Source organism: Castor canadensis, chromosome 10 (genome assembly GCF_047511655.1).
Source record: "Castor canadensis chromosome 10, mCasCan1.hap1v2, whole genome shotgun sequence".
NCBI lineage: Eukaryota > Metazoa > Chordata > Mammalia > Rodentia > Castoridae > Castor > Castor canadensis.
The window spans coordinates 87,102,828-87,117,938 of record NC_133395.1 but is presented as its reverse complement, the minus strand read 5'-3'; the positions used below and the strand labels follow the sequence as shown (position 1 = coordinate 87,117,938).

Below are 15,111 nucleotides of genomic sequence, written 5' to 3'. Positions count from 1 at the left end.
AGCCTCAGTCGGGTGCTGCTCCACGTCGCCCTCCGTCGCTCAACCCAAGACAGGGCAGCCAGCGCGCGACCTCTACGTGGGATCCCGCCTCCCACGGCAGAGCCTGCGGTCACAGGGACAGAGGGCGCAGGCCGCCAGAGCTCCGGATGCCAGCGGCAGCTCCCCGTCCCGCTCAAAGGGAGGGAGGGCCGCCGCTGGCGCCCAGTCGCCTGTGCCACCCTCCGGGTCTCAAAGCACTCCTCAGTCAGCTCAAGGACCGGGGCCACCTGGCCTTCGGGGTCACATGGGCTTGGGCACGACGGAAGGGACCGCTTGCCCCCGTGGAACAGACATTCTCCCCGTGGACAACCTCAGGTGCCGGGACCCTCTGCTCCGCCTTGGAAAACCCACCTTCTGCAATGTATGCCCAACGCAATCAGGCCGAGCAGATTGACCCCCTCGGCCCGGCCCCAGTGTGTGATGGGGCTCTGTGCGTGAGGGCTTGCTCTTCCCCACCTACACCAGGCACGGCATCTAACACACACACACACACACACACACACACCACGCAGAGACACCCAGACCACGCACGCACGCACGGGGACGCACCCTCCTCTCCCCCACCCCACACACGAGCAGCCGAAGGACAAGAGGGTATGGCTGGGGCCTGAGCGGGAACAAGCGAAGCCTTGGTTTGCGGCCCCTCGGCCAACTGCATCAGGATTTTTGTCTGGGCTCGGAGGCCAGAGGATCTCTGCCATTTGCTAGCAGGGCCAGGGATGGCAGGAGGGTGGGTACGGGGCTCAGCCAGGGCCAGTTCTGCTGGCACGATCCTGTAGCACGTGGCCGCGTAGCACGGGGCCGGGTCTGAAGGAGGCCAAGCAGGGGCACAAGACCCAGCAGCGGCACAGGGAAGAGGCCCAGGGCACCCAGGAGCAGACGAGACCCGGGAGTCGTGCGTGCTTGGCGTGGCCGCGGGCCCCGTGACGCCCGAGGACTCGAGTGCTCAGCCCCGTGTAGTGGCCGCGAAGGCCTGCCTGGGAGAAACGCCCCGGGAGGCCGGCAGGAACCCGGGATCGGAAGGGATGTGGAGGGGCCCCGGGTCGGAGGAGATGGCTTTGGCTGTGTTTGGTTTTGTTTCTTCTTCCCAAGATCCCGGGTGTGAAAGGGGCCAGAGGTGAAGTCCTGGGCTGGAAAGCCTCACGATTCAGCCCCGCAGCCCCAGGCCCTGAGTGTGGAGGAGGGCGGAGCGGGTCGGCGAAGGGCGCGGCTGCCGTTTTCCTGATGGGCTGGAGGGGCAGTGGCGCTTTCCGGACGAAGAGGACCGGAAGGGTCCCCGAGACCTCCGCTGGGAGCCACGCACCCACCCAAGGATACGGCTCCAGGAGGCGACGGAGGAGGGCGGCTGCTTGCCCTGGCCCGAGCTGTGCGTCCCCCGCCTTGGCCACAGCAGTGGACATTCCCAGAAGAACAAGCGCCCGAGAGCACTGAGAAATTTTCCCCCGAGAAAACTTGACCCTCGTCCTGGCAGCAGGACACCTCGGGAAGAAAGCCACCCAGCGGCCACCTGGGCGAGACCGGCTGCCCGAGCAGGCGCGCGGGGCCTCTGGCCGCTGGCCCCGGGCTGCCAGCCCCCACCCGGACTCCCAGCCGTGCCAGGAGAGCAGCGTGGAGACGCACGCCGGGGCCCTCGGCAGGCTCTTGGGGCTCCCGGAGGCGGCGGCTAGCGTCTACGGCCATACCACCCTGAACGCGCCCGATCTCGTCTGATCTCGGAAGCTAAGCAGGGTCGGGCCTGGTTAGTACTTGGATGGGAGACCGCCTGGGAATACCGGGTGCTGTAGGCTTTTGCTCCTCCCTCCCTCGCTGCTCCTTTTGTCTTCGGGGACTTCGCCACCACCCCCCCCACCACCACCACCACCCCCAGCACCACCACCACCACCACCACCACAACGACCCACCGTGACCACGACCCCGACCCCGTCCGGGCCACCCGCCAGACCCACGCACACCGAATCCTCACAGCTACGTCCCCGAATCCTCTCCCCTCCCCACACTCTCCTGGGGCGCGCGCCCGCGACACGGGTCACCAGCGAGGTTGGTCCCAGGCCACGTTGGGGACCGCTCCCCAACTGCCCTCCAGGCGGGCGGGGAGGGACGTGCGGAAGCCATGAGAAAGTGGGTCCTGCACCCCAGCGGGCCCCACAGCGGGACGCGCCACACCTGGGCTCGCCACAAGGTGGTGCACTGGGTCCAGGGCAAGACGCCAGGGGACAGAGAAGCAGGGAGCCTCAGTCGGGTGCTGCTCCACGTCGCGCTCCGTCGCTCAACCCAAGACAGGGCAGCCAGCGCGCGACCTCTACGTGGGATCCCGCCTCCCACGGCAGAGCCTGCGGTCACAGGGACAGAGGGCGCAGGCCGCCAGAGCTCCGGATGCCAGCGGCAGCTCCCCGTCCCGCTCAAAGGGAGGGAGGGCCGCCGCTGGCGCCCAGTCGCCTGTGCCACCCTCCGGGTCTCAAAGCACTCCTCAGTCAGCTCAAGGACCGGGGCCACCTGGCCTTCGGGGTCACATGGGCTTGGGCACGACGGAAGGGACCGCTTGCCCCCGTGGAACAGACATTCTCCCCGTGGACAACCTCAGGTGCCGGGACCCTCTGCTCCGCCTTGGAAAACCCACCTTCTGCAATGTATGCCCAACGCAATCAGGCCGAGCAGATTGACCCCCTCGGCCCGGCCCCAGTGTGTGATGGGGCTCTGTGCGTGAGGGCTTGCTCTTCCCCACCTACACCAGGCACGGCATCTAACACACACACACACACACACACACACACACACACACACACACACACGCAGAGACACCCAGACCACGCACGCACGCACGGGGACGCACCCTCCTCTCCCCCACCCCACACACGAGCAGCCGAAGGACAAGAGGGTATGGCTGGGGCCTGAGCGGGAACAAGCGAAGCCTTGGTTTGCGGCCCCTCGGCCAACTGCATCAGGATTTTTGTCTGGGCTCGGAGGCCAGAGGATCTCTGCCATTTGCTAGCAGGGCCAGGGATGGCAGGAGGGTGGGTACGGGGCTCAGCCAGGGCCAGTTCTGCTGGCACGATCCTGTAGCACGTGGCCGCGTAGCACGGGGCCGGGTCTGAAGGAGGCCAAGCAGGGGCACAAGACCCAGCAGCGGCACAGGGAAGAGGCCCAGGGCACCCAGGAGCAGACGAGACCCGGGAGTCGTGCGTGCTTGGCGTGGCCGCGGGCCCCGTGACGCCCGAGGACTCGAGTGCTCAGCCCCGTGTAGTGGCCGCGAAGGCCTGCCTGGGAGAAACGCCCCGGGAGGCCGGCAGGAACCCGGGATCGGAAGGGATGTGGAGGGGCCCCGGGTCGGAGGAGATGGCTTTGGCTGTGTTTGGTTTTGTTTCTTCTTCCCAAGATCCCGGGTGTGAAAGGGGCCAGAGGTGAAGTCCTGGGCTGGAAAGCCTCACGATTCAGCCCCGCAGCCCCAGGCCCTGAGTGTGGAGGAGGGCGGAGCGGGTCGGCGAAGGGCGCGGCTGCCGTTTTCCTGATGGGCTGGAGGGGCAGTGGCGCTTTCCGGACGAAGAGGACCGGAAGGGTCCCCGAGACCTCCGCTGGGAGCCACGCACCCACCCAAGGATACGGCTCCAGGAGGCGACGGAGGAGGGCGGCTGCTTGCCCTGGCCCGAGCTGTGCGTCCCCCGCCTTGGCCACAGCAGTGGACATTCCCAGAAGAACAAGCGCCCGAGAGCACTGAGAAATTTTCCCCCGAGAAAACTTGACCCTCGTCCTGGCAGCAGGACACCTCGGGAAGAAAGCCACCCAGCGGCCACCTGGGCGAGACCGGCTGCCCGAGCAGGCGCGCGGGGCCTCTGGCCGCTGGCCCCGGGCTGCCAGCCCCCACCCGGACTCCCAGCCGTGCCAGGAGAGCAGCGTGGAGACGCACGCCGGGGCCCTCGGCAGGCTCTTGGGGCTCCCGGAGGCGGCGGCTAGCGTCTACGGCCATACCACCCTGAACGCGCCCGATCTCGTCTGATGTCGGAAGCTAAGCAGGGTCGGACCTGGTTAGTACTTGGATGGGAGACCGCCTGGGAATACCGGGTGCTGTAGGCTTTTGCTCCTCCCTCCCTCGCTGCTCCTTTTGTCTTCGGGGACTTCGCCACCACCCCCCCCCCACCACCACCACCCCCAGCACCACCACCACCACCACCACAACGACCCACCGTGACCACGACCCCGACCCCGTCCGGGCCACCCGCCAGACCCACGCACACCGAATCCTCACAGCTACGTCCCCGAATCCTCTCCCCTCCCCACACTCTCCTGGGGCGCGCGCCCGCGACACGGGTCACCAGCGAGGTTGGTCCCAGGCCACGTTGGGGACCGCTCCCCAACTGCCCTCCAGGCGGGCGGGGAGGGACGTGCGGAAGCCATGAGAAAGTGGGTCCTGCACCCCAGCGGGCCCCACAGCGGGACGCGCCACACCTGGGCTCGCCACAAGGTGGTGCACTGGGTCCAGGGCAAGACGCCAGGGGACAGAGAAGCAGGGAGCCTCAGTCGGGTGCTGCTCCACGTCGCCCTCCGTCGCTCAACCCAAGACAGGGCAGCCAGCGCGCGACCTCTACGTGGGATCCCGCCTCCCACGGCAGAGCCTGCGGTCACAGGGACAGAGGGCGCAGGCCGCCAGAGCTCCGGATGCCAGCGGCAGCTCCCCGTCCCGCTCAAAGGGAGGGAGGGCCGCCGCTGGCGCCCAGTCGCCTGTGCCACCCTCCGGGTCTCAAAGCACTCCTCAGTCAGCTCAAGGACCGGGGCCACCTGGCCTTCGGGGTCACATGGGCTTGGGCACGACGGAAGGGACCGCTTGCCCCCGTGGAACAGACATTCTCCCCGTGGACAACCTCAGGTGCCGGGACCCTCTGCTCCGCCTTGGAAAACCCACCTTCTGCAATGTATGCCCAACGCAATCAGGCCGAGCAGATTGACCCCCTCGGCCCGGCCCCAGTGTGTGATGGGGCTCTGTGCGTGAGGGCTTGCTCTTCCCCACCTACACCAGGCACGGCATCTAACACACACACACACACACACACACACCACGCAGAGACACCCAGACCACGCACGCACGCACGGGGACGCACCCTCCTCTCCCCCACCCCACACACGAGCAGCCGAAGGACAAGAGGGTATGGCTGGGGCCTGAGCGGGAACAAGCGAAGCCTTGGTTTGCGGCCCCTCGGCCAACTGCATCAGGATTTTTGTCTGGGCTCGGAGGCCAGAGGATCTCTGCCATTTGCTAGCAGGGCCAGGGATGGCAGGAGGGTGGGTACGGGGCTCAGCCAGGGCCAGTTCTGCTGGCACGATCCTGTAGCACGTGGCCGCGTAGCACGGGGCCGGGTCTGAAGGAGGCCAAGCAGGGGCACAAGACCCAGCAGCGGCACAGGGAAGAGGCCCAGGGCACCCAGGAGCAGACGAGACCCGGGAGTCGTGCGTGCTTGGCGTGGCCGCGGGCCCCGTGACGCCCGAGGACTCGAGTGCTCAGCCCCGTGTAGTGGCCGCGAAGGCCTGCCTGGGAGAAACGCCCCGGGAGGCCGGCAGGAACCCGGGATCGGAAGGGATGTGGAGGGGCCCCGGGTCGGAGGAGATGGCTTTGGCTGTGTTTGGTTTTGTTTCTTCTTCCCAAGATCCCGGGTGTGAAAGGGGCCAGAGGTGAAGTCCTGGGCTGGAAAGCCTCACGATTCAGCCCCGCAGCCCCAGGCCCTGAGTGTGGAGGAGGGCGGAGCGGGTCGGCGAAGGGCGCGGCTGCCGTTTTCCTGATGGGCTGGAGGGGCAGTGGCGCTTTCCGGACGAAGAGGACCGGAAGGGTCCCCGAGACCTCCGCTGGGAGCCACGCACCCACCCAAGGATACGGCTCCAGGAGGCGACGGAGGAGGGCGGCTGCTTGCCCTGGCCCGAGCTGTGCGTCCCCCGCCTTGGCCACAGCAGTGGACATTCCCAGAAGAACAAGCGCCCGAGAGCACTGAGAAATTTTCCCCCGAGAAAACTTGACCCTCGTCCTGGCAGCAGGACACCTCGGGAAGAAAGCCACCCAGCGGCCACCTGGGCGAGACCGGCTGCCCGAGCAGGCGCGCGGGGCCTCTGGCCGCTGGCCCCGGGCTGCCAGCCCCCACCCGGACTCCCAGCCGTGCCAGGAGAGCAGCGTGGAGACGCACGCCGGGGCCCTCGGCAGGCTCTTGGGGCTCCCGGAGGCGGCGGCTAGCGTCTACGGCCATACCACCCTGAACGCGCCCGATCTCGTCTGATGTCGGAAGCTAAGCAGGGTCGGGCCTGGTTAGTACTTGGATGGGAGACCGCCTGGGAATACCGGGTGCTGTAGGCTTTTGCTCCTCCCTCCCTCGCTGCTCCTTTTGTCTTCGGGGACTTCGCCACCACCCCCCCCACCACCACCACCACCCCCAGCACCACCACCACCACCACCACCACAACGACCCACCGTGACCACGACCCCGACCCCGTCCGGGCCACCCGCCAGACCCACGCACACCGAATCCTCACAGCTACGTCCCCGAATCCTCTCCCCTCCCCACACTCTCCTGGGGCGCGCGCCCGCGACACGGGTCACCAGCGAGGTTGGTCCCAGGCCACGTTGGGGACCGCTCCCCAACTGCCCTCCAGGCGGGCGGGGAGGGACGTGCGGAAGCCATGAGAAAGTGGGTCCTGCACCCCAGCGGGCCCCACAGCGGGACGCGCCACACCTGGGCTCGCCACAAGGTGGTGCACTGGGTCCAGGGCAAGACGCCAGGGGACAGAGAAGCAGGGAGCCTCAGTCGGGTGCTGCTCCACGTCGCGCTCCGTCGCTCAACCCAAGACAGGGCAGCCAGCGCGCGACCTCTACGTGGGATCCCGCCTCCCACGGCAGAGCCTGCGGTCACAGGGACAGAGGGCGCAGGCCGCCAGAGCTCCGGATGCCAGCGGCAGCTCCCCGTCCCGCTCAAAGGGAGGGAGGGCCGCCGCTGGCGCCCAGTCGCCTGTGCCACCCTCCGGGTCTCAAAGCACTCCTCAGTCAGCTCAAGGACCGGGGCCACCTGGCCTTCGGGGTCACATGGGCTTGGGCACGACGGAAGGGACCGCTTGCCCCCGTGGAACAGACATTCTCCCCGTGGACAACCTCAGGTGCCGGGACCCTCTGCTCCGCCTTGGAAAACCCACCTTCTGCAATGTATGCCCAACGCAATCAGGCCGAGCAGATTGACCCCCTCGGCCCGGCCCCAGTGTGTGATGGGGCTCTGTGCGTGAGGGCTTGCTCTTCCCCACCTACACCAGGCACGGCATCTAACACACACACACACACACACACACACACACACACACACACACACCACGCAGAGACACCCAGACCACGCACGCACGCACGGGGACGCACCCTCCTCTCCCCCACCCCACACACGAGCAGCCGAAGGACAAGAGGGTATGGCTGGGGCCTGAGCGGGAACAAGCGAAGCCTTGGTTTGCGGCCCCTCGGCCAACTGCATCAGGATTTTTGTCTGGGCTCGGAGGCCAGAGGATCTCTGCCATTTGCTAGCAGGGCCAGGGATGGCAGGAGGGTGGGTACGGGGCTCAGCCAGGGCCAGTTCTGCTGGCACGATCCTGTAGCACGTGGCCGCGTAGCACGGGGCCGGGTCTGAAGGAGGCCAAGCAGGGGCACAAGACCCAGCAGCGGCACAGGGAAGAGGCCCAGGGCACCCAGGAGCAGACGAGACCCGGGAGTCGTGCGTGCTTGGCGTGGCCGCGGGCCCCGTGACGCCCGAGGACTCGAGTGCTCAGCCCCGTGTAGTGGCCGCGAAGGCCTGCCTGGGAGAAACGCCCCGGGAGGCCGGCAGGAACCCGGGATCGGAAGGGATGTGGAGGGGCCCCGGGTCGGAGGAGATGGCTTTGGCTGTGTTTGGTTTTGTTTCTTCTTCCCAAGATCCCGGGTGTGAAAGGGGCCAGAGGTGAAGTCCTGGGCTGGAAAGCCTCACGATTCAGCCCCGCAGCCCCAGGCCCTGAGTGTGGAGGAGGGCGGAGCGGGTCGGCGAAGGGCGCGGCTGCCGTTTTCCTGATGGGCTGGAGGGGCAGTGGCGCTTTCCGGACGAAGAGGACCGGAAGGGTCCCCGAGACCTCCGCTGGGAGCCACGCACCCACCCAAGGATACGGCTCCAGGAGGCGACGGAGGAGGGCGGCTGCTTGCCCTGGCCCGAGCTGTGCGTCCCCCGCCTTGGCCACAGCAGTGGACATTCCCAGAAGAACAAGCGCCCGAGAGCACTGAGAAATTTTCCCCCGAGAAAACTTGACCCTCGTCCTGGCAGCAGGACACCTCGGGAAGAAAGCCACCCAGCGGCCACCTGGGCGAGACCGGCTGCCCGAGCAGGCGCGCGGGGCCTCTGGCCGCTGGCCCCGGGCTGCCAGCCCCCACCCGGACTCCCAGCCGTGCCAGGAGAGCAGCGTGGAGACGCACGCCGGGGCCCTCGGCAGGCTCTTGGGGCTCCCGGAGGCGGCGGCTAGCGTCTACGGCCATACCACCCTGAACGCGCCCGATCTCGTCTGATCTCGGAAGCTAAGCAGGGTCGGGCCTGGTTAGTACTTGGATGGGAGACCGCCTGGGAATACCGGGTGCTGTAGGCTTTTGCTCCTCCCTCCCTCGCTGCTCCTTTTGTCTTCGGGGACTTCGCCACCACCCCCCCCCCACCACCACCACCCCCAGCACCACCACCACCACCACCACAACGACCCACCGTGACCACGACCCCGACCCCGTCCGGGCCACCCGCCAGACCCACGCACACCGAATCCTCACAGCTACGTCCCCGAATCCTCTCCCCTCCCCACACTCTCCTGGGGCGCGCGCCCGCGACACGGGTCACCAGCGAGGTTGGTCCCAGGCCACGTTGGGGACCGCTCCCCAACTGCCCTCCAGGCGGGCGGGGAGGGACGTGCGGAAGCCATGAGAAAGTGGGTCCTGCACCCCAGCGGGCCCCACAGCGGGACGCGCCACACCTGGGCTCGCCACAAGGTGGTGCACTGGGTCCAGGACAAGACGCCAGGGGACAGAGAAGCAGGGAGCCTCAGTCGGGTGCTGCTCCACGTCGCCCTCCGTCGCTCAACCCAAGACAGGGCAGCCAGCGCGCGACCTCTACGTGGGATCCCGCCTCCCACGGCAGAGCCTGCGGTCACAGGGACAGAGGGCGCAGGCCGCCAGAGCTCCGGATGCCAGCGGCAGCTCCCCGTCCCGCTCAAAGGGAGGGAGGGCCGCCGCTGGCGCCCAGTCGCCTGTGCCACCCTCCGGGTCTCAAAGCACTCCTCAGTCAGCTCAAGGACCGGGGCCACCTGGCCTTCGGGGTCACATGGGCTTGGGCACGACGGAAGGGACCGCTTGCCCCCGTGGAACAGACATTCTCCCCGTGGACAACCTCAGGTGCCGGGACCCTCTGCTCCGCCTTGGAAAACCCACCTTCTGCAATGTATGCCCAACGCAATCAGGCCGAGCAGATTGACCCCCTCGGCCCGGCCCCAGTGTGTGATGGGGCTCTGTGCGTGAGGGCTTGCTCTTCCCCACCTACACCAGGCACGGCATCTAACACACACACACACACACACACACACCACGCAGAGACACCCAGACCACGCACGCACGCACGGGGACGCACCCTCCTCTCCCCCACCCCACACACGAGCAGCCGAAGGACAAGAGGGTATGGCTGGGGCCTGAGCGGGAACAAGCGAAGCCTTGGTTTGCGGCCCCTCGGCCAACTGCATCAGGATTTTTGTCTGGGCTCGGAGGCCAGAGGATCTCTGCCATTTGCTAGCAGGGCCAGGGATGGCAGGAGGGTGGGTACGGGGCTCAGCCAGGGCCAGTTCTGCTGGCACGATCCTGTAGCACGTGGCCGCGTAGCACGGGGCCGGGTCTGAAGGAGGCCAAGCAGGGGCACAAGACCCAGCAGCGGCACAGGGAAGAGGCCCAGGGCACCCAGGAGCAGACGAGACCCGGGAGTCGTGCGTGCTTGGCGTGGCCGCGGGCCCCGTGACGCCCGAGGACTCGAGTGCTCAGCCCCGTGTAGTGGCCGCGAAGGCCTGCCTGGGAGAAACGCCCCGGGAGGCCGGCAGGAACCCGGGATCGGAAGGGATGTGGAGGGGCCCCGGGTCGGAGGAGATGGCTTTGGCTGTGTTTGGTTTTGTTTCTTCTTCCCAAGATCCCGGGTGTGAAAGGGGCCAGAGGTGAAGTCCTGGGCTGGAAAGCCTCACGATTCAGCCCCGCAGCCCCAGGCCCTGAGTGTGGAGGAGGGCGGAGCGGGTCGGCGAAGGGCGCGGCTGCCGTTTTCCTGATGGGCTGGAGGGGCAGTGGCGCTTTCCGGACGAAGAGGACCGGAAGGGTCCCCGAGACCTCCGCTGGGAGCCACGCACCCACCCAAGGATACGGCTCCAGGAGGCGACGGAGGAGGGCGGCTGCTTGCCCTGGCCCGAGCTGTGCGTCCCCCGCCTTGGCCACAGCAGTGGACATTCCCAGAAGAACAAGCGCCCGAGAGCACTGAGAAATTTTCCCCCGAGAAAACTTGACCCTCGTCCTGGCAGCAGGACACCTCGGGAAGAAAGCCACCCAGCGGCCACCTGGGCGAGACCGGCTGCCCGAGCAGGCGCGCGGGGCCTCTGGCCGCTGGCCCCGGGCTGCCAGCCCCCACCCGGACTCCCAGCCGTGCCAGGAGAGCAGCGTGGAGACGCACGCCGGGGCCCTCGGCAGGCTCTTGGGGCTCCCGGAGGCGGCGGCTAGCGTCTACGGCCATACCACCCTGAACGCGCCCGATCTCGTCTGATGTCGGAAGCTAAGCAGGGTCGGGCCTGGTTAGTACTTGGATGGGAGACCGCCTGGGAATACCGGGTGCTGTAGGCTTTTGCTCCTCCCTCCCTCGCTGCTCCTTTTGTCTTCGGGGACTTCGCCACCACCCCCCCCACCACCACCACCACCCCCAGCACCACCAACACCACCACCACCACAACGACCCACCGTGACCACGACCCCGACCCCGTCCGGGCCACCCGCCAGACCCACGCACACCGAATCCTCACAGCTACGTCCCCGAATCCTCTCCCCTCCCCACACTCTCCTGGGGCGCGCGCCCGCGACACGGGTCACCAGCGAGGTTGGTCCCAGGCCACGTTGGGGACCGCTCCCCAACTGCCCTCCAGGCGGGCGGGGAGGGACGTGCGGAAGCCATGAGAAAGTGGGTCCTGCACCCCAGCGGGCCCCACAGCGGGACGCGCCACACCTGGGCTCGCCACAAGGTGGTGCACTGGGTCCAGGGCAAGACGCCAGGGGACAGAGAAGCAGGGAGCCTCAGTCGGGTGCTGCTCCACGTCGCGCTCCGTCGCTCAACCCAAGACAGGGCAGCCAGCGCGCGACCTCTACGTGGGATCCCGCCTCCCACGGCAGAGCCTGCGGTCACAGGGACAGAGGGCGCAGGCCGCCAGAGCTCCGGATGCCAGCGGCAGCTCCCCGTCCCGCTCAAAGGGAGGGAGGGCCGCCGCTGGCGCCCAGTCGCCTGTGCCACCCTCCGGGTCTCAAAGCACTCCTCAGTCAGCTCAAGGACCGGGGCCACCTGGCCTTCGGGGTCACATGGGCTTGGGCACGACGGAAGGGACCGCTTGCCCCCGTGGAACAGACATTCTCCCCGTGGACAACCTCAGGTGCCGGGACCCTCTGCTCCGCCTTGGAAAACCCACCTTCTGCAATGTATGCCCAACGCAATCAGGCCGAGCAGATTGACCCCCTCGGCCCGGCCCCAGTGTGTGATGGGGCTCTGTGCGTGAGGGCTTGCTCTTCCCCACCTACACCAGGCACGGCATCTAACACACACACACACACACACACACACACACACACACACGCACACACCACGCAGAGACACCCAGACCACGCACGCACGCACGGGGACGCACCCTCCTCTCCCCCACCCCACACACGAGCAGCCGAAGGACAAGAGGGTATGGCTGGGGCCTGAGCGGGAACAAGCGAAGCCTTGGTTTGCGGCCCCTCGGCCAACTGCATCAGGATTTTTGTCTGGGCTCGGAGGCCAGAGGATCTCTGCCATTTGCTAGCAGGGCCAGGGATGGCAGGAGGGTGGGTACGGGGCTCAGCCAGGGCCAGTTCTGCTGGCACGATCCTGTAGCACGTGGCCGCGTAGCACGGGGCCGGGTCTGAAGGAGGCCAAGCAGGGGCACAAGACCCAGCAGCGGCACAGGGAAGAGGCCCAGGGCACCCAGGAGCAGACGAGACCCGGGAGTCGTGCGTGCTTGGCGTGGCCGCGGGCCCCGTGACGCCCGAGGACTCGAGTGCTCAGCCCCGTGTAGTGGCCGCGAAGGCCTGCCTGGGAGAAACGCCCCGGGAGGCCGGCAGGAACCCGGGATCGGAAGGGATGTGGAGGGGCCCCGGGTCGGAGGAGATGGCTTTGGCTGTGTTTGGTTTTGTTTCTTCTTCCCAAGATCCCGGGTGTGAAAGGGGCCAGAGGTGAAGTCCTGGGCTGGAAAGCCTCACGATTCAGCCCCGCAGCCCCAGGCCCTGAGTGTGGAGGAGGGCGGAGCGGGTCGGCGAAGGGCGCGGCTGCCGTTTTCCTGATGGGCTGGAGGGGCAGTGTCGCTTTCCGGACGAAGAGGACCGGAAGGGTCCCCGAGACCTCCGCTGGGAGCCACGCACCCACCCAAGGATACGGCTCCAGGAGGCGACGGAGGAGGGCGGCTGCTTGCCCTGGCCCGAGCTGTGCGTCCCCCGCCTTGGCCACAGCAGTGGACATTCCCAGAAGAACAAGCGCCCGAGAGCACTGAGAAATTTTCCCCCGAGAAAACTTGACCCTCGTCCTGGCAGCAGGACACCTCGGGAAGAAAGCCACCCAGCGGCCACCTGGGCGAGACCGGCTGCCCGAGCAGGCGCGCGGGGCCTCTGGCCGCTGGCCCCGGGCTGCCAGCCCCCACCCGGACTCCCAGCCGTGCCAGGAGAGCAGCGTGGAGATGCACGCCGGGGCCCTCGGCAGGCTCTTGGGGCTCCCGGAGGCGGCGGCTAGCGTCTACGGCCATACCACCCTGAACGCGCCCGATCTCGTCTGATCTCGGAAGCTAAGCAGGGTCGGGCCTGGTTAGTACTTGGATGGGAGACCGCCTGGGAATACCGGGTGCTGTAGGCTTTTGCTCCTCCCTCCCTCGCTGCTCCTTTTGTCTTCGGGGACTTCGCCACCACCCCCCCCCCACCACCACCACCCCCAGCACCACCACCACCACCACCACAACGACCCACCGTGACCACGACCCCGACCCCGTCCGGGCCACCCGCCAGACCCACGCACACCGAATCCTCACAGCTACGTCCCCGAATCCTCTCCCCTCCCCACACTCTCCTGGGGCGCGCGCCCGCGACACGGGTCACCAGCGAGGTTGGTCCCAGGCCACGTTGGGGACCGCTCCCCAACTGCCCTCCAGGCGGGCGGGGAGGGACGTGCGGAAGCCATGAGAAAGTGGGTCCTGCACCCCAGCGGGCCCCACAGCGGGACGCGCCACACCTGGGCTCGCCACAAGGTGGTGCACTGGGTCCAGGGCAAGACGCCAGGGGACAGAGAAGCAGGGAGCCTCAGTCGGGTGCTGCTCCACGTCGCGCTCCGTCGCTCAACCCAAGACAGGGCAGCCAGCGCGCGACCTCTACGTGGGATCCCGCCTCCCACGGCAGAGCCTGCGGTCACAGGGACAGAGGGCGCAGGCCGCCAGAGCTCCGGATGCCAGCGGCAGCTCCCCGTCCCGCTCAAAGGGAGGGAGGGCCGCCGCTGGCGCCCAGTCGCCTGTGCCACCCTCCGGGTCTCAAAGCACTCCTCAGTCAGCTCAAGGACCGGGGCCACCTGGCCTTCGGGGTCACATGGGCTTGGGCACGACGGAAGGGACCGCTTGCCCCCGTGGAACAGACATTCTCCCCGTGGACAACCTCAGGTGCCGGGACCCTCTGCTCCGCCTTGGAAAACCCACCTTCTGCAATGTATGCCCAACGCAATCAGGCCGAGCAGATTGACCCCCTCGGCCCGGCCCCAGTGTGTGATGGGGCTCTGTGCGTGAGGGCTTGCTCTTCCCCACCTACACCAGGCACGGCATCTAACACACACACACACACACACACACACCACGCAGAGACACCCAGACCACGCACGCACGCACGGGGACGCACCCTCCTCTCCCCCACCCCACACACGAGCAGCCGAAGGACAAGAGGGTATGGCTGGGGCCTGAGCGGGAACAAGCGAAGCCTTGGTTTGCGGCCCCTCGGCCAACTGCATCAGGATTTTTGTCTGGGCTCGGAGGCCAGAGGATCTCTGCCATTTGCTAGCAGGGCCAGGGATGGCAGGAGGGTGGGTACGGGGCTCAGCCAGGGCCAGTTCTGCTGGCACGATCCTGTAGCACGTGGCCGCGTAGCACGGGGCCGGGTCTGAAGGAGGCCAAGCAGGGGCACAAGACCCAGCAGCGGCACAGGGAAGAGGCCCAGGGCACCCAGGAGCAGACGAGACCCGGGAGTCGTGCGTGCTTGGCGTGGCCGCGGGCCCCGTGAAGCCCGAGGACTCGAGTGCTCAGCCCCGTGTAGTGGCCGCGAAGGCCTGCCTGGGAGAAACGCCCCGGGAGGCCGGCAGGAACCCGGGATCGGAAGGGATGTGGAGGGGCCCCGGGTCGGAGGAGATGGCTTTGGCTGTGTTTGGTTTTGTTTCTTCTTCCCAAGATCCCGGGTGTGAAAGGGGCCAGAGGTGAAGTCCTGGGCTGGAAAGCCTCACGATTCAGCCCCGCAGCCCCAGGCCCTGAGTGTGGAGGAGGGCGGAGCGGGTCGGCGAAGGGCGCGGCTGCCGTTTTCCTGATGGGCTGGAGGGGCAGTGGCGCTTTCCGGACGAAGAGGACCGGAAGGGTCCCCGAGACCTCCGCTGGGAGCCACGCACCCACCCAAGGATACGGCTCCAGGAGGCGACGGAGGAGGGCGGCTGCTTGCCCTGGCCCGAGCTGTGCGTCCCCCGCCTTGGCCACAGCAGTGGACATTCCCAGAAGAACAAGCGCCCGAGAGCACTGAGAAATTTTCCCCCG

General features: G+C 67.7%; 6 non-coding genes across 6 annotated transcripts; all 6 read left to right on the top strand.

Annotated features, from left to right (window-relative positions):
• Positions 1-1,707: 1,707 nt before the first annotated feature.
• On the top strand, positions 1,708-1,826 carry LOC141413436 (5S ribosomal RNA). The gene has a single exon (XR_012438228.1). It is a non-coding gene; the product is annotated as a 5S ribosomal RNA (ribosomal RNA).
• A 2,162-nt stretch (positions 1,827-3,988) lies between these two features.
• Positions 3,989-4,107, top strand: LOC141412926 (5S ribosomal RNA). The gene has a single exon (XR_012437768.1). It is a non-coding gene; the product is annotated as a 5S ribosomal RNA (ribosomal RNA).
• A 2,141-nt stretch (positions 4,108-6,248) lies between these two features.
• Positions 6,249-6,367, top strand: LOC141412770 (5S ribosomal RNA). The gene has a single exon (XR_012437612.1). It is a non-coding gene; the product is annotated as a 5S ribosomal RNA (ribosomal RNA).
• A 2,163-nt stretch (positions 6,368-8,530) lies between these two features.
• Positions 8,531-8,649, top strand: LOC141413434 (5S ribosomal RNA). The gene has a single exon (XR_012438226.1). It is a non-coding gene; the product is annotated as a 5S ribosomal RNA (ribosomal RNA).
• Positions 8,650-10,790: 2,141 nt separating this feature from the next.
• Positions 10,791-10,909, top strand: LOC141412769 (5S ribosomal RNA). Its single transcript, XR_012437611.1, has one exon. It is a non-coding gene; the product is annotated as a 5S ribosomal RNA (ribosomal RNA).
• A 2,165-nt stretch (positions 10,910-13,074) lies between these two features.
• Positions 13,075-13,193, top strand: LOC141413433 (5S ribosomal RNA). Its single transcript, XR_012438225.1, has one exon. It is a non-coding gene; the product is annotated as a 5S ribosomal RNA (ribosomal RNA).
• The last annotated feature ends 1,918 nt before the right edge of the window (positions 13,194-15,111 follow it).